Raw genomic sequence first — 24,506 nt, 5'->3', positions numbered from 1 at the left:
CTTAAAAACAGTTATAATCCTTGATTAGAACTATTATGCAGAAATTCTTCTAAAAGGGCTCAGGAAAAGACTACTGAGGTCATTGTTATATTCTGATTATATATCTGATTAGGGATGCTATATAGATAAAAATCTAAGAGAAAAGTGGTCTCGAAAAGGAATTTTAATGCGTTCCAATATGTCTTTAGGAGCCATAGAAATATATTGCATGAAAAGTATATCACATTTTTTTTCTCCTTGGGGAACAATGGGATTTTAATAAATTCCTGATCATTAGTGAAGGTTCTTCATCCACCGTTTCAACATATATTTACTGAATGCCTACTATGGGCCAAGCATATAGCTAGGAGTATTCATGGGTTAAAAAAAATAGACAAACATTTTTCCACTGATGCTTATATTTTAGTGGATGGAGACAGACAATAAACAGGCATAATAAAATATATCAGATATTGATAAATGCTATAGAGAAAAATAAAGCAATGGGAATAAGGAAATCAAAAAGTCTCATACAGAAATTGAAAATGGGGCAAAGACATAAAGTTGGTGAAATATATCATTGTTTATAGAAAGAGTATTCAAAGCAAGAACAAGAACATGTACAAAACCCTTAGGTCAAAACTTGTGCAGAGTGTTAAGGGATAGTAAGGGAGGCTAGCATGCTGGGTGGAAATAATGGGGAGATGTCGTCAGAGAAGAAAAGGCAAAATCAAGTGAAGCTTTGTAGGTTATTCTTTTAAGCCACCGGATGGTTTAAAGAAAATAAAAAAGAGAATAACATGATCCAGGGAATTATAAGGGACAAGGGTGGAAGAGGGACAATTTCAGAGGCCACTATAATAATCTTAGTGAGAAATGGTATGGTTTGGATTATGGTGCCAGTACATGAATGTGATAAGAAGTAAAAGAATAGTAAGGGTCATGCTTTTAAATATGCAGGATGGGGTGAGAAGTAACATACATGGTTTTCACTAGAGGCATGGCTATTTCATTCATAGTAAAAGGAGAGAATATACAGTATATATGGGTAGGTGATATGGGGACTTATAGATGTTCTAGTCTTACAAAGTTTAGTTATTAAAACAGTAGCAGAGTTACCAACTATGAGAGAAGGAAGTGAACATATCAAGGAAATGCAGTATGACTGCAGTATGAATGCACCTCTACATTTTGTTACTTGACATTAACAGTAATGCATTTAAAGTGAAAACAGCATAGTTATGTGTTATTCTCCGGCCATATTTAGTTATATATGTGTAGGGTCAGAGTAGGCAGAGAGTTTAATCCTGAATTTAACCAGGGTTGGGTTTTTACCAAAGTGAGTACATAATATAAAAAAAAAAATTTGAAAGTTGAAAGTATATGTAAGGGAATAATTTTATTAATGAATATGGAATCAAAACTGGGGTATAGGAGATAATAAGTGTGGTGAGATACAGTAAAATGGAAGCCAAATTATTAGAGTATAAGTTCTAGTGGGTATGAAGGGATTGATGAAGTTGCATTACTAAAGGGAGTGAGCTGAAGATAGTAACCATTAGAGAGTGGTAGACATGAAATTGGGATTATGAAAAGGTTGTGTTTGTTTATAATGACAAAATCCAGGGCATGAGCATGGAAGTGAAGAGCTGATTTAGGGTGGAGAAAAAGACCGTAAGAGGAGAAGCTGAGAGGAGCTGAAGGAAAGGGTCATATTTAAAGGTATAAAATTGCTAGGAAATATAGTGTTAGAAAAAAATGATAGTAAAGAGTAACTTAAATCTTCGAGGAATAAAAAGAGTCATCTATATGCCCAATGACTGCAATTATTCAATTGCCTGTGATTCAATGATGAATTATTTTAAGGAGGGAAGTAGGAAAATGGTCTGCAAGAATAAGGTGGAGAAGAGAGGACACCAAAAATGGTACTGAGAATGTGATGGAGAAAAGCATTGCCATTGAACTCCCTGCTAGGCAAGCAGACAAATCTTTTTTTTTTTTTTTTTTTTAACTGTCATTAAGACGGACATACCTATACGGATTGGCCACCTCTACTCTAAGGACTTTGTCGAAGATACTCTGTACAGTTTTTCTTCAGCTTGCATGGTTAAAGAAATGGGCTAGGCAGGATTATATACTGGTGGAGTTTTACCACTCTGGAGAGTTCTAATTCACCTTTCAAATCAACTCAATAAGTTCCGTACTACCTAGTTGTTATCTGAAATTAAACATGTGGAGAATTATATTAAAGGTTTCTCCTTAGGAATGGCTTTCCTCACATGTTGTGCCAAGACCATAATATAACTTAATTAGGAGCTTCGCAACCATCAGCAAGTTTGTGTGTTCGAAACTAGCTGTATTAAATCACAAATATTCTCACTTAGCCATTGAATGGTCCTAGAGATAAGAAAGCTTGCATTGCTACCATATTTCTCCCAAGCTGTCATTGGAGATGGGATTGTTGCCCTCTTGGGGGAATTTCAGACTGCAGCTCTGCTAATTACCAGGAAAGGGAATATTACGTATGAGCTATCAATCCTCACAAAAGGTATAGATAAGGTAAAAGAGATCTGAGGTCATAAGAAGGTCTGTTTTTAAGTGTTTTATAATTTTTTTTAAAGATTTTATTTATTTATTCAACCGAGATAGAGACAGCCAGCGAGAGAGGGAACACAAGCAGGGGGAGTGGGAGAGGAAGAAGCAGGCTCATAGCGGAAGAGCCTGATGTGGGGCTCGATCCCAGATCGCCCGGGATCACGCTCTGAGCCGAAGGCAGACGCTTAACTGCTGTGCCACCCAGGCGCCCCATTGTGCTTTATAATTTTTATACTCTTTTAGAATATCACAGTTGTAGTTAGGTCATTTGCATTATACTCAGAATAAGTTACCCTAACGTCTTTTTCTTGTTTGTTGTTTGTTTTTTAATGTAGCAGGAATAGAACAGCACTCTTTTTTTTTAAGGGTTAACATATAGCAAAAATGATAAGAATCCGTCACATCAAAAAACAGGTTGATAAAACTCCTCAATTACATTGCCTATATATTTTTTCAATTTGTTTTTCCACAAGGGAAGAGTCAATATTTTCATCACCTAGGTGACCATAATAGTTATTAAAAAAAAAAAGATTTGTATTTTGTAATCAAGAAGGATGCTAACATTTTTTTGAAGGTGTAGAATTCAAATATTTAGAGCTACTTTAAAATTCCCTTTAAGACCCATGTACTCATTCTGATAAGTAACTATATTTTCAGGTATATTTCCTTAAGCATGTGCCAAAAAGTACACTGTATTAACCAGGAAATGAACATTGCAAATATAAGCAACTTCTCATCAAAAATAGCAATTTAATGTCATGTAGGTCCATTTTACCCCTTTATTTATTTAGAGGCAAAAGTAAAAGGAGTAAAATGCATAGGTTCTCTAGCAGTTCAAACTCTGAAATATTCAATTACGTGGTGGCAGCTGATCATTAGATTAGATACATCCCAGCACATCACAGAGGGTGAAAAGGTTTCTCCGGAGACAAAGGTGCTTTAGAGCAGTTTCACTTCTAATTATGTTTCCTGTAAGATTCTGTTTGTGTCTGATTTAAAATAGGATGTAATCTGCTAGAGAGAAAAAGAAATCAAAAGATTAACATCACCTTATTATCTAGTATGAGATGGGCCTGGGCTCAGGCTGATGTGATGAAAACTATTTATAGAATTCTTTTGCTCTTGATTATTTAAAAGGGAGGTTGCCGCTGGATAGGCAGTATGAGATGTATTAGTTTAGCATGGTATACCAGCATAACATCACCTAATGTCTATAATAAAAATGTTTAGCTTTACCGTTATATATCTAAAGGACATTCTGGTGTTTGTTCATTCTTGGACCATGACCTTCATAAATTCTTTACGATAAGTAAAATATAAGGGCCTACAACAAATGTTGGCCAAGTTCAACTGGATTATGAATCAGAAAGTTGTTTATCCTCAGCATTAGAGAACAATAAACCTGTAAAAGAATTTATCACACACAGTGAAACTAATTCAGGTTATGTCCTTATTGAGTTAGCTCTAGACATCATAAATTTGGGAAAAAATTTTGTGCCTGTTAGTTGTAGATTTATGTGTGAAAGTGTTTGGAAATAAGAATAAGTATACTCCTTCATGTATTATGAATGTTTGTCTTTTTACATGAGAAAAGGGTTATTATTCTGAAGAACTGTTTAAGACTAGAACAATAGGCAAATATAATTTGTGGTACTCAATAATATGCAATTTAATTCTTGTTTCCCATTGTCCCTTTAACATGTAGTCAGTAGAAAAGTTTTTCTCTAGCCCTTGAAAACAATACCAATCTTTGGCCTCAAAGTGTTAAAACTGACTTTTAAATAGTAAACCACTCTCCAGTCATATTAAGTTGTTAACAGAGTCTCAGTTAAGAAATTAGAAATGCCAATCCTTTACCCTAATCAAAACGCTTGCAATACTAACTTTTTTGCTGCATTAAAAATAACTCCAAAATGTCAGTGGCTAGCAGAACAAGTATTTATTTCTTGCTCCTGGATCCATGGAGTAGCTAAAGTTCTGGTGAACTCTCCTGGGTTTAGTTGGTTTAAGTTGGATGCCCGGCTTCAGTTCAGTCTCACCTGTCCATCATTCTTCAAACTAGCCGCTACCGAGAACATTTTCTTCTCATGATAAATAGCAGGAGTGTAAGAAATCAAAACACACCCTGCAAGCACATTATGTAAAGCCTCTACTCATATAATATTCACTAACAATCTACTGGCCGTGACACTTACATGGCCACACCCAACATCAATGAGGTGGGGAATTACACTTTTCCTAATTTGAGGTGGGATATAAGGAAGAGGCAGAGAAGAAAAAAATTTTGGAAAATAATACAATCTACCACAATACCAAACCTGATTTAACAGCAATTTTTCTCCCATCCTCCAGCAGGGGCCCACGGTGGGGGCGGGTATGTATGATCATTCTGTTCTCATCTGCTTCCCTACCCTACTTCTGTCCATCTCTAGTAGGCACACTGGTATTCATTCGTACCTAGAAAGTAGAGATGTCATGGGAAGAGGGTCAGTTAAGGAAAGAGGTCAGTTAAATTCCTTACATAAATTTTTTATTGACATAAGATGATTTCTTGCCATGTACCTGGCTGATGCTTAAATGAAGGTAATATCGTGGGATCTGTTCTTGGTACTGAAAACATTCTCCTGATGGTACACTCCAGCTGGAACTTTCAGGACATAGGCAGTACTTTGCCTTCAGTTGATGGCTTCCCTCTTCAGCTCCTGGTTTTTTCTGGTAGCATGCTCCCCATGTTCTCTAGAGTTTTGACACACTTTCCAGGCATTTATTCCTCTTGGATAGAAATGAAAAGAGCTATAGACTCTCTCCTCCATGTGGTTTACATCTGTGCCAAGGAAGCACTCATGTATATTTGACCTACCATTGAAAGGTTGTCCAGTTACAATCTAGTGTAACTAGCTCCCTGTTACTCCCCTGCCCAAGTAACTCTCCAACTAATCTCTGTTACTTGCTTACTATCCTTCCTGAACTGCAGGGGATATATTTCAAGCTTTCTGTAAGTAGACTTAAAAAATTCATCTTTCTGTAACTGGTATGAAAGGAGCCTTCCTCTCCCATCCTTTTCTAAGAGATGAGGGAGTATGATGAGAAGCATAGAGGACAGTGGGTTTCTTTCAAAAAACCTATTGACAAATAATTTCTTTTTATTTTCTAGTACATTTTATATCTTAGATTTCGAGTCAGAGCTCCCTGAATGAGGGGCCCAAAAATGATGAAATAAATTCTCAACCTGTTTCAAATGGTCTGATCTGACAGTTCACTTAGATATGTAGTACGTATTACATTTGGCACCTTGGTAAAACTTCAATTTTAACATCCTATTATATGTGAATGTCGGTCAAGTCAGTATAGGTAGTCAAGAATATTTTCATGCTTCATTCTAATAGTTCTAGTTTCCAATTTAACTTGTAAGTAATTCCTAAAAGAACTTAGGAGTAAATATATAAAACTTGTTCAGAATTTGTCTTTCATCCAAACTTCACTGTTATCGATCTAAAATCCATTATTTTTATAATTCTACTATTTGTATTAATTTTGAAAATAAAATTTTAATTCTTAGGAACATTTTGATCAGTTTTGATTTCATGACTTGATTTTCTTAAAAAATCAAACAAAAGTTAAATGGTATGATGTCCACTGTTAGTGATGAAATAGAGTAAACCAACCTGAGGATCTCCCAATATTTATTTCCTCTCATAATGAGGTTTCCTTTATATACCAGGCCAATGAATGTTTCATTAGTTCCAGGAAGCCTTCCTTAATCTTCTAGGCTGGTTAGACCTCTTGTTGTATGCTCCCATATTCCTTGTACTACTTTTTCACCCATATTCCCATTTTATTGTAACTACTTAATTTTGACTTCTCCACAGTCCTGAAAACTCCAAGAGGAGACAGCTTGTCTTATTTTTTAAAGCCCCCCCTAGCTCATATAGTACAATGGGTAGCAGAGGATAGTGGCTCAAAATACAATTTAGGTGAATGAATGAGTATGTGTATAATTTCTGAGAGCAGATAGTAGTATATTCATTGAATAGTGTCAGACATTTAAAACGAAACCTTACAATCTGAGTGAAATCTAGCATGGTTATGGACCAAATTATTCTATGTTTTGATTCCACCAACACATTGGCAAGCTATAATAGTGGCAATGTTGACAATTTGTACTTTCCTCCTCCACTAGGGAAGGGGAGCACCTGGTATACCTTGTTTCTTAATGCTGAATCCAACCATGAGCCATCTTATTGACCTTCAACATCTTACTGTCACTCAACTTATTGGAAGATCATTATAAACCGTAACAACCTATGTCCTAGGAAATGTAATACAGAGTCACAAAAACATGCCATCTGTGTAATTTATGATTCTGAATATATTAAGAGAGACATTTTATAAGAATGCACTGAAATTTTAATAATGTCAACTAATGTGATTAAAGCTAAGGTTTCCCCTTAATGACCAGTTACTTTTCTCACTTCTATTATTCTTGTCTCAATGAATAAAATGATCCAATGCACTTTTAGTAGTTTAGTTGCAGATGCATCATGGTTAACAAAATAGCTACATCTGTTTATTTCTCCACCCAACACTGTTAAATCTCAGACTTTCTGGTTTGCATCCAAACAATGGAATAACATGAATGTCTTTGCAAAACTGAACAAGGACTCTAAGTTCACTACACTATGTTACGGCTGATCTTTAAGAAACTTAAAGATCCTGTGAAAACTTAAAAACTCTTTCAGAAGTTTAAGCAGTACCCTTTCTACTAACACTCTTTAGTTTAATATTATTTCATCTCTAAACCACTCTTAAATATACTATTTTTTCAGGAGGTAAACGGCTAAAGGGTGTCATTTTTGTAAATTCAGAGATTATGAAATAGTAAAATGTTCACTCTCACTGTTAAAAAGATGCAGATGAAGATAAAGGATTTTTAATATTTTTAAAATAAGGATATTGAAAGATGATCATGTACTAGTGAGGGAAAACCTTTCAAACTGTGGCTCCTTCCTGGCATAATTTAAATCACAGTACTCTGCATTTTAGCTATTTCAGTATTAGTCCTCTTTACTTTCTTATTTGCATGCCTAAAAGCTCAAGTGCTATGTTTTTAATCTAATGATTTTAATATTTTTCTCTCACCATAAAACTTTGACCTATGTCAAGCATGAAGTTTTTATGAAGGCTAACCCAACTACTCCATATATCTACATATACTTGAAAAAAACCAACAAATAATAAATTTAAAAACTACATTTTTGTTTGCAGTGTTTACATTAACTGTATAAGACACTAAGTAATTGGACCCAGAAATGAGTTTACAATTGCTCAGTAAGAATAAGTTCATCACGGGGCACTTGAGTGTCTCAGTCAGTTAAGCATCTGCCCTCAGCTCAGGTCATGATCTCTGGGTCCTGGAATACAGCCCTGACCATGGGCTTCTCTCTCCCTCTCTTCCCCGCTGGTACTCTTTGCTGCGATCTCTCTCTCTCTCTCTCTCTCTCAAATCTTAAAAAAAAAATTCATAGCTTGTATAGGGAAGACTTTGAGATGAGATGAAATCAAATGAGAGAGTTGTGACATCTTGCCTGAAGATGCATCCCAAGTCAAAAAGAACTGATCTTAACTGTTGCTAATGTTGGGTGGGGGGGACTTCCTTCTGGCTTCTTTTAGATTCACTCTCACATTTACGTAGGCTTTCAGTCTCCCATTGATTCTGCAATATTTTTCTAGTGAATCTCTTTTTTCTTATGGTATCCAGAGTCAGCTCTGTGCTTCCCTAGAGGTATTATGCAAGATTTGCTGATGATCAAATGGAATCTCAGGAAATCAAATGACCTTGCAGAGGCATACAGTTGATAAGAAATTTAAAAACTTGGACACTAGTCTCAAACCATTCTTTAAATTTTTTTTATTTAGAGGGAGAGAGAGAGGGCAGGGGGGAGGGAGAGAGAGAGTCTCAAGCAGATTCCACTCAGAGCATGGAGCCCAACATGGGGCTTGATCCCAGGACCCCAAGATCATGACCTGAGCCAAATTCAAGGCAGATGCTCAACTGACTGAGCCACCCAGATGTCCCAAACCATTTTCTAATTTTGATGAAGACTTAAACTTCAACTATACAATAAGCAATTCCACTTCTAAGACTATATGACCTCCGTATAGATTTTCTGTAAATTTTCTTAATAGACAAAATAACCCAGTTAGAATAAAGCATATTATGCCTACATAATAACCCTCAGTCAAGCACTTGTTTTGAGTATCTGTGATAAGCCCAACTTATTCCTAATAAATTTCTTTTCTTTTAAATTTTATTTGAGAGAGAGAGAGAGAGAAAAAAAAATGAGTGGGGGAGGGGCAAAGGGAGAGGGAGACGCAGACTCCCCACTGAGCAGGGAGCCGGATATGGCATTCAATCCCAGGACACCGAGATTACGACCTGAGCTAAAGGCAGATGCTTAATGGACTGAGCCACCCAGGTGCCCCATAAATTTCTATATATTTCTGTATCTTTTTTATTTATATCTATATCTATATTCACATATAATACCTATGCATTTTTCTTCAAAACATACTTTAGGTACATTATTTTTAAAATACTTTTTCTATTTTGCTCTCTTTTTACATAATCAAAACTTCATTTTTATACTTTGAGAAGTAGCTCATGTGTTATATAATTTCATGCAGAACATTATTCACCATTATGTGATAATCTATGGAGGGATTTTATAAGGACACCTGTCTGCTTGAATCTACTTGCTTACCACATAATAAAAAATACTGCTATTTTTCCTTTTAAATTTTGTAGGCCACATCCTCTCTGCACAATAATTCATATATATATATGAATACACACACACACACACACACACAATAGCATAGCTTAGGCTGCTTTGAATTCATGATGGAATTGAAGGTGCTGTGCTCTAAGAAATGTATTTATATACATTGTTAAGATTTGGGTTTGGAAATAATTTGCTAATTCATCTCAGACAAGATCCTATTACTGATTTTATAAATGGTTCTGATTAAGAGTGTTGAAATTTATAAAACAAATGCTTTCATAATGATAGAGTTCTATATAAGTTCTTATGCACACACAAAAAAATACATATCTTCCAGAGAAACAAGTGATTATTTGAGGCAAAGTGATTTTTTTTCTGAATAGGAAATCACAACTTTCTAAAAACAACATAATTTTTCAGAGGCCTTGAAAATGATAGTTGGTTTTTTAAACGTTGCAATGATAATGTACATTGACCTAAGTATAGTAATGGAATTAAAGGGAAGGATTTCACATTTGAATGTGATGGCTCAATACATAGAAGAGTAAGTAGTTAGACTGAAAAATGTATTATTTTGCTTGAGATTGCACTTACTGTTACCATCCTCCCACCATTGGTGAAGAACTTAACTTTTTTTGCTTAAGAGTCAAGTTACCACATTATTACATCCAGTGTGTTCTATAAAATTTCCTTTGAGATTACATACTTATAATCCAGTTTATATGTTTCTTGAAGTCGAGATCACAGTGCAAAGACAGCTAAGTCCTATCAATTGACAGTATAATGAATAAGCACACACACACACACACACACATGCTTGCACAAACATACAAACCCAAAATATAGGAAAACACATATAAGGCTTCATTTCATTTTTTAAAATCACATGAAATGAAGAATACAGCAGGAAATTGTATATAACAAATATCATATAGATTTATTATGAGTTGGCATAGCAGGGCCACTGAATATCAAGCATAAAGCATGATTCAGTAACCCAAGGAGGGATTGAATGAAAAATGATCATTAAGCAGACATTACCAGGAAGTGAAAGGCTGAAACCAGGCCTTATATGATGCGGGAACTTCTATAATTAGAGTGCGGTAGTTGCAAATTATAGTGGCTACGGGATCTAGAGGAATATAGATTGAACCTTGTTCTTGAATAGCCACTGACTAGTTGTGTCTTCTTTGAAAAGTCACTTAACTTGTAAGAACCTCAATTTCCTCACATAGAAAAAGGAGAAAGTGTAGATGGTCTCTTAAGTCCCTTTAGTCCTAAATTGCAATAATTATACTGTATACTGTCTTTGCTTATCTCCTACCACTACAATGAAATCTCTCTCATTTTTCACTTTTAAAATTCTACTGAATCTGAAGGAACCTTGTGCCTAAACATGTTAATTACAAGGGTATTTACTTTAAGGAATAACTTAAACTAAAGAACAAATAAAAAGAAATCAGGCAAGTTTGTGTTGATCAACTCTAGAATATTGTCAATAAACTGAAAAGTGTAAATATTATTTTAAAAAACATTGTCTACAAAAAGTAGAAGAAAAAGTTGAACATATATCCCAATTGCAGCTGTGAAAATAGTATTAATACATAAACTGAGATTAGAAGGAAAAGGAGCCAAATATTAAAATTTTTGAAGTACTAGGATTATAGGTTATTTTTTATATTTCTTTTGATATTTATTAATATGGTTCCAATATTACTTATACAGTAATGGTGGTGATAATGCTAATTAATCTTATCCATAATTTTAAAGATTCATTTATTTATCTTAGAGAGTGTACCAGTGGGAGGGGTAGAGGGAGAGAAAATCACAGGCAGACTCCATGCTGAGCATGGAGCCAGCCATGGGGCTCATTCTCTGACCCTGAGATCACAATCTGAACAGAAACCAAGAGTCAGATGCCTAACCAACTGTGCAACCCAGGTGCCCCTCTTATTCAAATTTTAAGACTTAACTTAGATACCTCCTCCTGAATAAGAATAAATCTTCCAACACAAATAAATGGAAAAATGTTCCATGTTCATGGATTGGAAGAATAAATATTGTTAAAATGTCTATGCTACCTAGAGCAATCTACACATTCAATGCAATCCCTATCAAAATACCATCAACTTTTTTCACAGAACTGGAACAAATAATCCTAAAATTTGTATGGAACCAGAAAAGACCCTGAATAGCCAAAGAAATGTTGAAAAAGAAAAAACAAAACTGGCAGCATCACAATTCCAGACTTCAAGCTTTGTTACAAAGCTGTCATCATCAAGACAGTATGGTACTGGCACAAAAACAGACACATAGATCAATGGAACAGAATAGAAAACCCAAAAATGGTCAACTATTTGGTCAACAAATCTTCCACAAAGCAGGAAAGAATATCCAATGGAAAAAAGACAGTCTCTTCAACAAATGCTGTTGGGAAAATTGGACAGCTACATGCAGAAAAATGAAACTGGACCATTTCCTTACCCCATATACAAAAATAGACTCAAAATGGATGGAAGACCTAAATGTGAGACAGGAATTCATCAAAATCGTAGAGGAGAATACAGCAAGCTCTTTGACATCAGCCACAGCAACTTTTTGCTAGACACGTCTCCAAAGGCAAAGGAAACAAAGGCAAAAATGAACTATTGGGACTTCATCTAGAAAAAAATATTTTGCATAGCAAAGGAAACAGTCGACAAAACCAAAAGACAGCCGACAGAATGGAAGAAGATATTTGCAAATGTCTTATCAGATAAAGGGCTATTATCCAAAATCTATAAAGAACTTATTAAACTCAACACCCAAAGAACAAATAATCTAATCAAGAAATGGGCAGAAGACATGAACAGACATTTCTCCAAAGAAGACATATACATGGCCAACAGACACATGAAAAAATGTTCCATATCGCTTTGCAACAGGAAATACAAATGAAAACCACAATGAGACACCACCTCACACCAGTCAGACTGGCTAAAATTAATATGTCAGGAAATGACAGATGTTGGCAGAGATGCAGAAAAAGGGGAACACTCACACACTCTTGGTGGGAATGCAAGCTGGTACAGCCACTCTGGAAAACAGTACGGAGGCTCCTCAAAAAGTTGAAATAGAGCTGCCCTACAACTCAGCAATTGCACTACTGTTTATTTACCACAAAGATACAAATGTAATGATCCGATGGGCCACCTGCACCCCAATGTTTATAGTAGCAATGTCCACAATAGCCAAACTATCGAAAGAGCCCAGATGTCCATCGACAAATGAATCGATGAAGAAGATGTGATACACACACACACACACACACACACACACACACACACACATACACACTAGAATATTACACAGCCATCAAAAATGAAATCCTTCCATTTTGCAATGACGCGGATGGAACTAGAGGGTATTATGCTAAACAAAATAAGTCAATCAGAGAAAGACAATTATATGATATCACTGATATGCAGAATTTAAGAAACAAGGCAGAGGGTCATAGGGGAAGAGAAAAAAATGAAACAAGATGAAACCAGAGAGGGAGAAAAACCATAAGAGACTCTTAATCATAGGAAATAAACTGAAGGTTGTTGGAGGGGAGAGGAGTGGAGGGATGGATTAATTGGGTGATAGACACTGGAGGGTATGTGTTGTAATGAGCACTGAGTAGTATATAAGACTGATGAATCACAGACCTGTACCCCTGCAACAAATAATACATTATATGTTGATTAATTGAATTTAAATTTAAAAACCCACAGATCAACTTGGAGAGAATTACCTTTTTAACAATAATAGATGTTCCAATCATTAAACATAAAATACCTTTCTACTTATTTAGGACTTCTTTAATTTATCTTAGCAATATTTGGTAGTTTCAAGTGTAAAGAACTTACATATCATTTTTTAAATTAGTACTAGGGATTTACTTTTAATAGCATAAATAGAATTTTTAAATATATACCAATTATTTTGTTAGAATATACAGATGCAATGGGTTTTCTATGTTAAACTTGTATATTACAACCTTGTTAAATCTATTTCTAAAAAAAAAAAGAATAAATCTTCCATCTTCAATTATTTCTTTTGCATACTCTAAGTTTTATAGCATTTACTAATATAAACTTTATTTTTTCTTTCTGTATTAGGAGCCCCTAATAGATTGTAAATTCTTTTAGGTAAAGAACATATTATCAACCTCTATATGTTCCCATAGCACTTAACTCTGTGCCTTATACATAGTATAAGTTCAATAAATTTGTTCAATACAATTAGCTGTGCTGTATCTCATAGAATAAAGCAGAGTTGAAATTGATCGATCTATTAAATATATATTTATTGAGAGTCAGGTCCTGCTTGAGATAGGAATACAGCAGTAAAAATACAAACAGAGCTTACGTAAAACAAACTTTCAGTGTGTCTCTAACAATGAGAAGGCCGTGTGGCTGAAGAGTGAGTAAGAAACAGAGGTAGCATATAAGGTTTGAAGAGACAAGCAAGGCCAGAGGATACAAGGTCCTGGTAAGGAGTCTGGATTTTTATTCTAGATAGCATGGGAGGCCACTGGAAGATTTTGAGCAGAGAGAGAACATGAATTTATTGGAATTTTTAAAAGCCACTTTGCTGTTTGGAGTTATGCTTAAAGGGGACAAGATGGGAAAAGAAAGTAAGGTCAGAAGGGATTTTAATAGAAACTGGTGGCATAAATTTTGATGGCACGGTTATCAGATGGTAGGATGAGTCTGCTGTCTTCCAATTTTAGGTTGTATACACAGCTAATCTTGGTCACCTAGAGGTTTTACATCCGGGTAAAGCTCTAAACTATCCTGGCTTCTGTGTCTACTTGTTAAAACCCTGACAGTTACTAGATCTCTGATGAAATTCTTATATTAAAGAAGTCTTTAATGTCCAGAACTGGCTTGTGTCTTCCTTTTTTTTTTTCAGATAAGACATATATTAACCACTTTTAATTTTTCTATTTACTGGTTCTTAGGTAAGCCATATTTAGTACATTACGTGTTCCAATTTGCAAATGCGAAACCAACTCAAAGAATTTTTTAATTCACTAAACAGCACAAAAAGGGTACGCAGAGAAATGTGAAATGAATCTCTATTTTTCCATGTACAATTTATACTATTATACAATTTATACAATTATACTCTGCAGTAGGTAAAACAATCATGTATTTACTATCTCATGAATCTGCACAAAAGCTTTATGAGGTAATAATTATTTTCCCTAATTAACAGGTGAAAACATGCTCACAATGATTTAACTAATATTTTCAATATTACTCAGTTATTAAATTTTAGAGTAAAAATTTAAACTTTTTAAATTTTTCAATTTAATCTTTAGCCTGCTGTCAGAGCTACTTAATACAAATGCCTCACCCAGATTTCGATGTTTTAATTTTTTTTTATTGAAGTGTAGTTGACATACAGTGCTATATTTATTTCAGGTGTACAACATAGTGATTCCACATTGATATACTTCACAAAGTGATCACCATGGTAAATCTTGCTACTATCAGTCACCGTGCAAAGTTGTTACCTATTATTAACTATATTTCATATGCTGTACATTGTATCCTCGTGTCTTATTTATTTTAGACTGGAAGTTTATACGTTTTAATTCCCTTCCCTCATTTGCCCATCCCCGTCTACCCACACCCACATTCTAACAGCCATCAGATTGTGTGTTTCTATTTTGTTCATTTGTTTTGTTTTTTAGATTCCACATGTAACTGAAATCATATGGTATTTGTTTTTCTCTGACTCATTTCAGTTAGCATAGTACCCTTTAGGTACATCCATGTTGTTACAAGTGGCAAGACTTTATTCTTTTTTTTTTTTTTTATGGTGGAGTATTTCATGTGTGTGTGTGTGTGTGTGTGCGCGGGCGCAAACGCGTACATATGCCACATCCTCTTTATCCATCCATCTATTGATGATAACCTCGGTCACTACCATATCTTGGCTATTGTAAATAATGCTGCAGTGAACATAGTGGTGCATATATAATTTTGAAGCCGTATTTTTGGAAATTCCACGGAGTGGAATTGCTGGATCATATGGTAGTTCTATTTTTAATTTGATGAGGAAACTTATACTATTTTTCATCATGGCTGCAACATTTTTTATTCCTACCAACGGTGTATAAGGATTCCCTTTTTCCACATCCTCACTAACACTGTTGAGAATAGTCATTCTGCACACAAATGTGAGGTGCTATTTCATTGTGGTTTTAATTTGCATTTTCCTGATGGTTAGTGATGTTAAACATATTTTCAGGTGGTCTAATTTTTAGTCATTTGTATGTCTTCTTTAGAGAAATGTCTGCTCAGTCCTCTGCTTACTTTTAAATTGAATTGATTTTTTTAAATATTAGAGTTGTGTGAGTTCTTTATATATTTTGGTACTAGCCTCTTATCAGATGTATAATTTACAAATATCTTCTCCCATTCAGTTAGGTTGCCTTTTTGTTTTCTTGACACAAAAACATTTTAGTTTGATTTGCTCATTTTTACTTTTGTTGCCCTTGCCTGAGGAGATAAATCCAAAAATATTGCCCAGACTGATGTCTAGGAGCTTACTGCCTACATTTTATTCCAAGAATTTTGTGGTTTCCAGTTTTACATTTTCATCTTTAATCTATTTTATCTTCATATATGCTGTGAGAAAGTGGTCCAGTTTATTGAAAAGGATGTCTTTTCCCTACTGTATATTCTTACCTCCTTTGTCAAAGATCCACTGTATGAGCATGGGCTTATTTCTTGACTCTATGCTGTTGCATTGATCTCTGTGTCAGATTTTTGTGCTGGTACCATACTGTTTTGATTGCTGTAGCTTTGTAATATAGTTTGAAACAAAAAAGCATGTTACCTCCAGCTTTGTTCTTTCTCAAGATTACTTTGGCTATTTGGGGTCTTTTGTGGTTTCATACAAATTTTAGGGTTATTTGTTGTAGTTCTGTGAAAGATGCCATGGTATTTTAATGGGGTTGTGTTGAATATATAGAATGCTTTGGGAAGTATGGACATTTAAACAATATTCTCTTAATCCATGAGCATGTTATATCTTTCCATTTATTTGTGTTGTCTTCAATTTTTTCATCAATGTCTTAGTTTTAATAGTCTTTTACCACCTTGGTTAAATTTATTCCTAGGCATTTTATTTTTTTATGTGATTGTAAATGAGATTGTTTCCTTAATTTCTCTTTCTGATAGCTCATTATTAGTGTATAGACGTGTGGCTGATGTATTTACTTTTGTATCCTGAAAATTTACTGAATTATTTTATTCTAATAATTCTTTGATGGAGCTTTTAGGGTTTCCTACATGTGGTATTATGTCATCTGCAAAATAGTAACAGTTTTAGTTCTTTTTTAATTTGGATTTCTTTTATTTCTTTTTCTTGTCTGATTGCTATTGCTAGGCCTTCTAATACTATGTTCAATGAAAGTGACAAAAATGAGAATCCTTGTTTTCTTCCTGATCTTACAGGAAAAGCTTTTAGCTTTTAACTATTGAGTATAATATTAGCTGTGGATTTGTCATAAATGGCCTTTATTATATTGAGGTATGATCCCTCTATATCCACTTCACTGAGCTTTTACCATAAATGGATGTTACATGTTATCAAATCCTTTTCTATTTCTCAGATGATCATATGATTTTTATTTTTATGTTGTTAATGTGATGTACCACATGGATTGATTTGTGAATATTGAACCATCCTCCTATCCCTGGAATAAATCCCACTTGATCATGGTATATGATCCTTTCAGTGTGTTGTTGAATTATTTAATATTTTGTTGAAGATTCTTGCATCAATATTTATGGATATTGCCTCATAATTTTCTATTTTTGTGGTATCTTTTTCTGGTTTTGGTGTCAGGGATACTGCTAGCTTCATAGGATAAATTTGGAAGCATTCCTTTCTCTTCAGTTTTTGGAATATCTTGAGAAAGATATGTATTGACTCTTCTTTAAATGTTTGATAGAGAATTCACCTATGAACCTGTTTGGTCCTCAACTTTTGTTTTTTGGGAGTATTTAGATCACTAATTTAATTTTGTTACTAGAAATTGCTCTGTTCAGATTTTCTATTTCTTGATTTAGTCTTGGAAGATTGCATGTTTCTAGGAATTTATCTATTTCTGGGTTATCCCATTTGTTGGAATATAATTGTTTATAGTCTCTTTTAATCTTCTTTATTTTTATGGTATCAGTTGTAACTTTTCTTCTTTCATTTCTGATTTTATTTATTTGGGACCTCTTTTTATTTTTGAGTCTGACTAAAGGTTTATCATTTTTTTTTAATCTTTTGAAAAAAAAAACAGCTCTTATTTTTATTGATCTGTTGTATGTTTTTGTTTGGTTTTTTTGGCCTCTGTTTCATTTATTTCTGCTGTGATCCTTATTGTTTTCCTTATTCTACCAACTTTGGATTTGATTGTTCTTCTTTTTCTAGTTCTTTTAGGTGAAGGTTAGATTGTTTGATATTTTTTCTTGTTTCTTGAGGTGGACCTGTATAAACTTCCCTCTTAGAACTGCTTTTGGACTGTTTTGCTTCCATTTTCATTTGTGTCAAGGTATTTATTTTTTTAATTTGTCCTTTGATTCCTTTTTGACCCATTGGTTGTTTAGTAGCATTTTGTTTAGCCTTGACGTGTTTATATTTTTCCAGTTTTCTTCTTGTAATTGATTTCTAGTTTCACACTGTTTTGGTTGATGAAGATATTTAATAGGATTTCAGTCTTCTTAAATTTATTGAGACTTGTTTTGTGGCCTAACATGTGATCTTTCTTGAAGAATACTCTGTGCGCACTTTAGAAGAATGAATTCTGCTGTTTTTGGATGAAATACTCTGTCTGTCTATCAAGTTTAAGGTAAATTCTTTATTGAATTTCTGTCTGGATGATCTATCCATCGATGTAAGTGGGGTGTTAAAAGTTCCCTACTGTTGTTATATTACTGTTATCTCCTTTCTTGACACACACACACACACACACACACACACACACACATGCACACACACAACCCTGTGCTGGTTACATAGATATTTACTAGCGTTTTATCCTCTTGTTGGCTTGATCTCTTTATTGTTAGGTAATGCCTTTCTTTGTCTCTTGTTACAATCTTGGTTTTAAAATCTAATTTGTCTAAGTATTGGTACTCCAGCTTCCTTTTTGTTTCCATTTGCATGGTATATATTTTTTTATCCCTTTGTTTTCAGTGTGAGTGTAATTTTAGATCTGAAATAAATCTCTTGTAGGCAGCATATAAATGGTTCTTTTTTAAAATCCGTTCAGTCATCCTATGTCTTTTGATTGGAGCAGTTAGCCTAAGTAACTATTGATGTATATGTATTTATTGCCATTTTGTTATTTGTTCTCTGGTTGTTTTTGTAGTTCTTAGTTTTTTCTTCTTCTCTTCCCTTGTGGTTTAATGGCTTTCTTTAGTGTTATGCTTGGATTTCTTTCTTTTCATTTTTTGTATATTTAGTACAGGCTTTTGATATGCAGTTGTCATTAGTTTAATATATAACATTTTATATATATATAGCAGTCTATATTCAATTCATTATTGCTTAAGTTAAAACACATTCTAAGAGCACTAAATTTGTACTCCCCCCAACAAATGTTTTATGTTTTTGACACCATTTTTTACATTTTATTATTTTCTGTATCCCTTGACTAATTATTATAGACCAGATGAGTTAACTACTTTTGTCTTATAATCTTCGTACTAGCCATGTAGGTGGTAGATCTACTACCTTTACTATGTGATTAGCCCTTATGAGTGAGATTTTTTCTTTCATAATTTTCTTATTCCTAGTTACGATCTTTTCTTTTCCATTTAAAAAAGTCTCTTTCAAATTTCTTGTGAAGGCAGTTTGGTGTTGATGAACTCCCTCAGCTTTTGCTTATCTGGGAAACTCCTTATTTGTTCTTCCATTTGGAATGGTAATCTTTCCAGATAGAATATTCTTGGTTGTAAGTTTTTTTCCTGTCCGCATTTTTAATATTTCATGCCATTCATTTCTGGCTTGCAAAGTTTCCACTGAGAAATCTGCTGACAGTTCTTTCAGGGTTCCATTGTACATAACTGTTTTTCTCTTGCTGCTTTTAAGATTCCATCTTTATCTTTAACTGTTGACACTTTGATTATAATGTATCTGGTATGGGTCTCTTTGGGTTCATCTTATTTGGAGCACTCTGTGCATCCTAGACTTCAACATATCAGAAAAATTTTCAGCCATTACTTACCTCAGAAAGAGCCTTTCTGTCTCTTTTTTCTGTCTTCTATTTCCGGGACCTCTATGATGTAAATATTAGTATGTTTGATGTTGTCCCAGAGGTCCCTTAAATTATCCTCATTTTTAAATTCATTTTCTAAAAATTTCTGATACTCTGATTGGGTGATTTCTACTACCATGTTTTCCAGATTGCTGATCCATCCTGAATCACCTGATCTATTGATTTCCTGTAGTCATTTTTTTTTATTTCAGTTATTGTATTCTTCTATCCTGATTGGTTCTTTTTTATATTTTCACTGTGGAAGCTTTCATCGTGTTCATCCATTCTTCTCCTGAGTTAGGTGAGCATCTTTATGACTATTACTTTGAGTTCTTTATTAGGTAGATTGTTTATCTTCGTTTCATTTAGTTCTTTTTCTGAAGTTTGTCTTGTTCTTTCATTTGGAACATATTCCTCTGCCTCTTCATTTTGCCTAACATTCTGTTTGTATATACGTAGTAGGTAGATCAATTCTGCCTCCCAGTCTTAAAAGAGTGGCTTTAGCAGAATATGTGCTTTGGGGCTCAGTAGTGCAAAACCCCCTGGCCACCCAAGTCAGATTCCTCAAGGATGTCCCCTGTGTGGGCTCTGTGCCTCATCCTATTGTTGCTGGATAATGTTTGGGGCACACTTGCTGGTATGCAGAACTACATAGCTTTCTGTAAGGTCTGGCTGCAACTGCTATAGGCACACTGGTGAACGGAGCTGTCCCCCAGCCTATCTGGCTGAGAGACCCAGCTGTGACTGTCATGGATATGCTGGTGTGCATGGTTGTCCCTGGCACAGCAGGCTGCCGGGTTTGCTGTGATAGCTGCATGTATGCTGGTGGGTGGGGCAAGTCTCTGACATGGCTTGAAATGAAGTCTGGTTGTAACTGTTGTAGATGTTTGGGTAAGGCCCCCCAGGATAGTGACACTTGGAGGGGCTTCGATGCTGAGGGCCTCTACCAGATGTGGTGGGACAATGACTGCCAAGTGTTCCCACTTGGTGTGATGGTATGGGGGAGTCTCTTGGGAGGATATCTGAGCTGGTCAGGTCCATAGGGAAATGTTGGGGTGAGGTGAATGGTGCTAGAACAATGAGTGGAAAGTGTCAGAACTTGTTCTTGGTGGCATCAGGCCAGCTAAGTATAAGGTGGTGCCTCCCAGAGCTTCTGCCCCAGAGAATATTCCAAAAAACATCTGCCTCTCTGGCCTACTCCCTAAAGTTAATCAATGGATTTCCTTTGTGTGTAACCCAGGCAGTTTTTAAGCTGCTGCATCTGTGCTGGGACTCAGAGTAAGTGAGACTATATACGCATCCTTTAAGAGAAGAGTCATGGTTTCCTACTAACCCCTGGCTGTTATAAGTCTTGTTTGTTGTCAGAGCCAGACATTATGAGTACTTGTCTTCCTAGTGCAAATCCCCCAGGCTGTGGAGCCTGATGTGGGGCTCAGACTCCTTGTTCCTAAAGGAGAGCCTCTATATTATGAAATCCCTCCTGCTGTGGGTCATTATGCCAGGGATATGGGTCCTAACAAAACTGCATCTCCCTCTCTGCTACCCGTCTTGATGTGCCTTCTTCTTCATATCCTTTATTGTGTATGATTTGTTTTGTTTGTCTTCAATTTGTTTCCAGAGATAGTTGTAGATTTCAGTGTGTCCATGAGAGAAGGTAAGCTCAGGTCTTCCTCTTCCACCACCTTGATCTTGGGTATTTGGATTTATTTTTTTAATATTGTACCATAAGATTCAGCCTTTTGTACCCTTTTACAAACAAAATGCAACTTATGATAAGGGCTCAAGTAGTGTTTTTTTTTTTTTTTTTTTTTTTTTTGGTTTCCAGTGAATTTATAGGGTTCAAATACCTTAGTATCCAAGCCCCAATCATTCCAAATCATAGAGGTAAGAAAGAAATATAAATATATGTGCATGTTTGTTTGGTTTGTGTGTAAAAAGGTATACTACAGTTACATTTTACATTGTTAATTATTGACCTTTTAAACTATAGTTGATTTTTTGTTTGTTTTGGCTAATGTTATATTGGGTGAACATGAATACAAAAGTTGGTATGTGGAACAAGTTGCTTTTGAGCTCTCCTGTTTGAATCATCATAAAATTACACATAATGACTATTAGTGAAATTGATAGTGAAGTCTAAAAATTTGTTTTATGTTTTGGGCTTTCAGATTAGGTACCCTTCTAGGACCTGTTAGGACTGAAGAACATGTAAGAGTTCATGTTCAGATTCATTTATTCCAAAATGTATTTGAAAGTATATAGGTTAGAGAAAACCTATTTGGTAAATGTATCTTAATTCTCTGTTTCCCAGGTATACTGATTTTTTCTTTCACATTGTTTTTTGCCATTGACTACTTACCAAAATCTTAGGTACTAACAATATGCTGCTAATTTTCCAATTTTCCAATACCCAAGAATCAAATTAGAAGACCCATAAAAACTCCCAAGTTATAATTGAACATTTGGAATTCATGAAATGAAATCCTGATGTCTCAGTAAATCTAGTGCATATGCAGGCTGCCTTCCAATGAGTTTGGAAGTGAGTCTGGGCATTGTTCATACAGTATAATATTATTGTTAATAGGACAATATGGTTTCAAGAGAAACAGATTAACGAATCAAATTAGATATCTCATGTTTGTCTTCTAAGAGAAAATTTTGTGTTAACATACCATCCCCATTAAAATAGTCAGTTTATTTAAAATAAAACAAATCTTTCCTTCCTTAAAAGATCAGATGACACAGATATACATAGTAGCTCACAATTGCTCAATAATATGTGGAATTTGTGTTCTCTTTTATGTGAAGGTTCTGTGATTTTTCCCCTTGAAATTGTTGAAGGAAATGACATGTATGTGATTATGTTTGAGGTAACTGTTAATATACTGTTTGCTGTGAGCAAACCAGGTCAGTAAGGTCCATCAATTATAAAACCAGTCTTGATAAGATGCTACAAGAATCTATATAGCTAAAATCTTTTGGTTCAATGTCATTTTTTACTTGCTTACCAAAATTTCACGTACCCAGGGAGGTTGACAATGCAGCATTTAAGATAACTTCTCCCTTGCAGTGTATATCCAAAACTAGATGCTCAAAGTTAACTAAAGGATAAACAGTCATGGCATCACCTGGAAATGTGTTAGAAATGCAGGATCTCAGGCCTTACCTCAGACATACTGAGTCAGAATTTTCATATTTATGAGTTCCCCAAGTGGTTCACATCCACATTGAAGACTGAGAAACATTCTCCTAATACATCTCTTCTCATTCCCTGTCTACTAACTCTGAAAAATATATGTCCTTTGGTAACTTTGATCCTTTGTCCAGAACATATTGAACATGTGCTACTTTTCTGATATCTCCTTCACAATGATGGAAGAAAAAGACTTTTTTTTCCCTCTTTTTTCTTTTTTTGCTGTTGTACAATATCCTGGCTATTATATTCTTTGTCCCCTTTAATAATTTTTGGAGACCTGTCTGAAGACTTTGTCTGACCCCTGTATTTAAGATGAACAATACTTCCATCTGAACTTTTTTTTTTTTTAATCTTCTTAGAAAACCAGTATTGCCTCTCAAGATTGAGTTCAAGTTCTGTAAATATATTTGTTGGGTGCTTTACCTGAGTGACTTAAGTTTAACACTATGAAAAATGTTACCATTATTATCCCCATTTTGTGGATGAGGAAACAAATTCAGTAATGTGACCATGGTCAGATAAAGATGAAATTAGAACTAAAATTTCAACCCAGAACGTATGACTCCAGGAAAATTAACCTTAGTCATTGTGTCTTGATACATTGGAAACTCATAGTAGAAATGACCTTTATGATTCTGAAGTTACAAATATTTAATTCCAATGTATTTTCCTTAAGTTATTAATTTTTATGACTTTATGACATTGTATTTCCCCACCTGTGGGTTCCTTTTTCTAAGCTTCAATATGTTTTCCTTCTTTTTGTATACTTCTAGCTTTGTGCGTCTTCCATGACAATTAATGATACATGTCATAGAGTATGCCATAATTTCTGTTAACCTTAAAAGAAATAAAATTGCCAGTTATTTTACCAGCGGAGATTCAGAAATAGCAGAGAATTGCAATGTGGGACAAGCAAGACATGGTAAAACCATAGGCAAGCCCACAGAACAAAGGAGAGGAATATTCTTTTAAGAGGAAAAGGGGAAGTTGGGAAGGCTATTATAAATAAAAAGCCCATTGGAGTAAACTGTCAGTTTGAAGTATAGTGGCTTTTCATTGGCTGAGTTGTGGCTATTGCCAGGAGTGGAAGAAAGACTTTCTTCCACTTGCTGGGATAGTAAAGTAGTACCCAATTGTAAGATGCCTCTCTTCCTATTGCGTCTGCAACTGATATTGAGTGATAGGTCATAAGGAGCTCCCCAGTGCCAGCCTCCCAACTCCATTCTAAATGAGACTTCCTTTTATTAATTTTCACATTTCTTAAACAGTTTCAAATTATGGTGCCTGTTATTTTCCCTTGATAACATATTTATTCACTTCCTCAGCAGATTACTACAGTATATTTATTTTGTGTAAGGCACTGAGTTAGGCACTGAGATTATAATACTGAGAAAAGAATTAGAGCCTCTGCATTTAGATAGGTTCCAGCCTGTTTAAAGAGAAAGACATCATTCAAATCATTGTTATACTGATGAACATGCAAGTACAACTGTTGAGCTTCATAGACCAGGTATGAAAACTCTAACAACATACAGTAGGGGACTGAGCAGGACTTAAATAAGTGAAAATTGGAGGGGATATGCATATTGTTGAGAAAACATCTCAAGTAAAGAAAGATGGCATGAAGTGTAGGACCTGAGGGGTTTGATAATGGGCTAAA

This window comes from Ursus americanus, chromosome 11 (genome assembly GCF_024610735.1).
Source record: "Ursus americanus isolate L20-20 chromosome 11, mUrsAme1.1.p, whole genome shotgun sequence".
Taxonomy (NCBI): Eukaryota; Metazoa; Chordata; class Mammalia; order Carnivora; family Ursidae; genus Ursus; species Ursus americanus.
Note: the sequence above shows the minus strand (reverse complement) of the source record.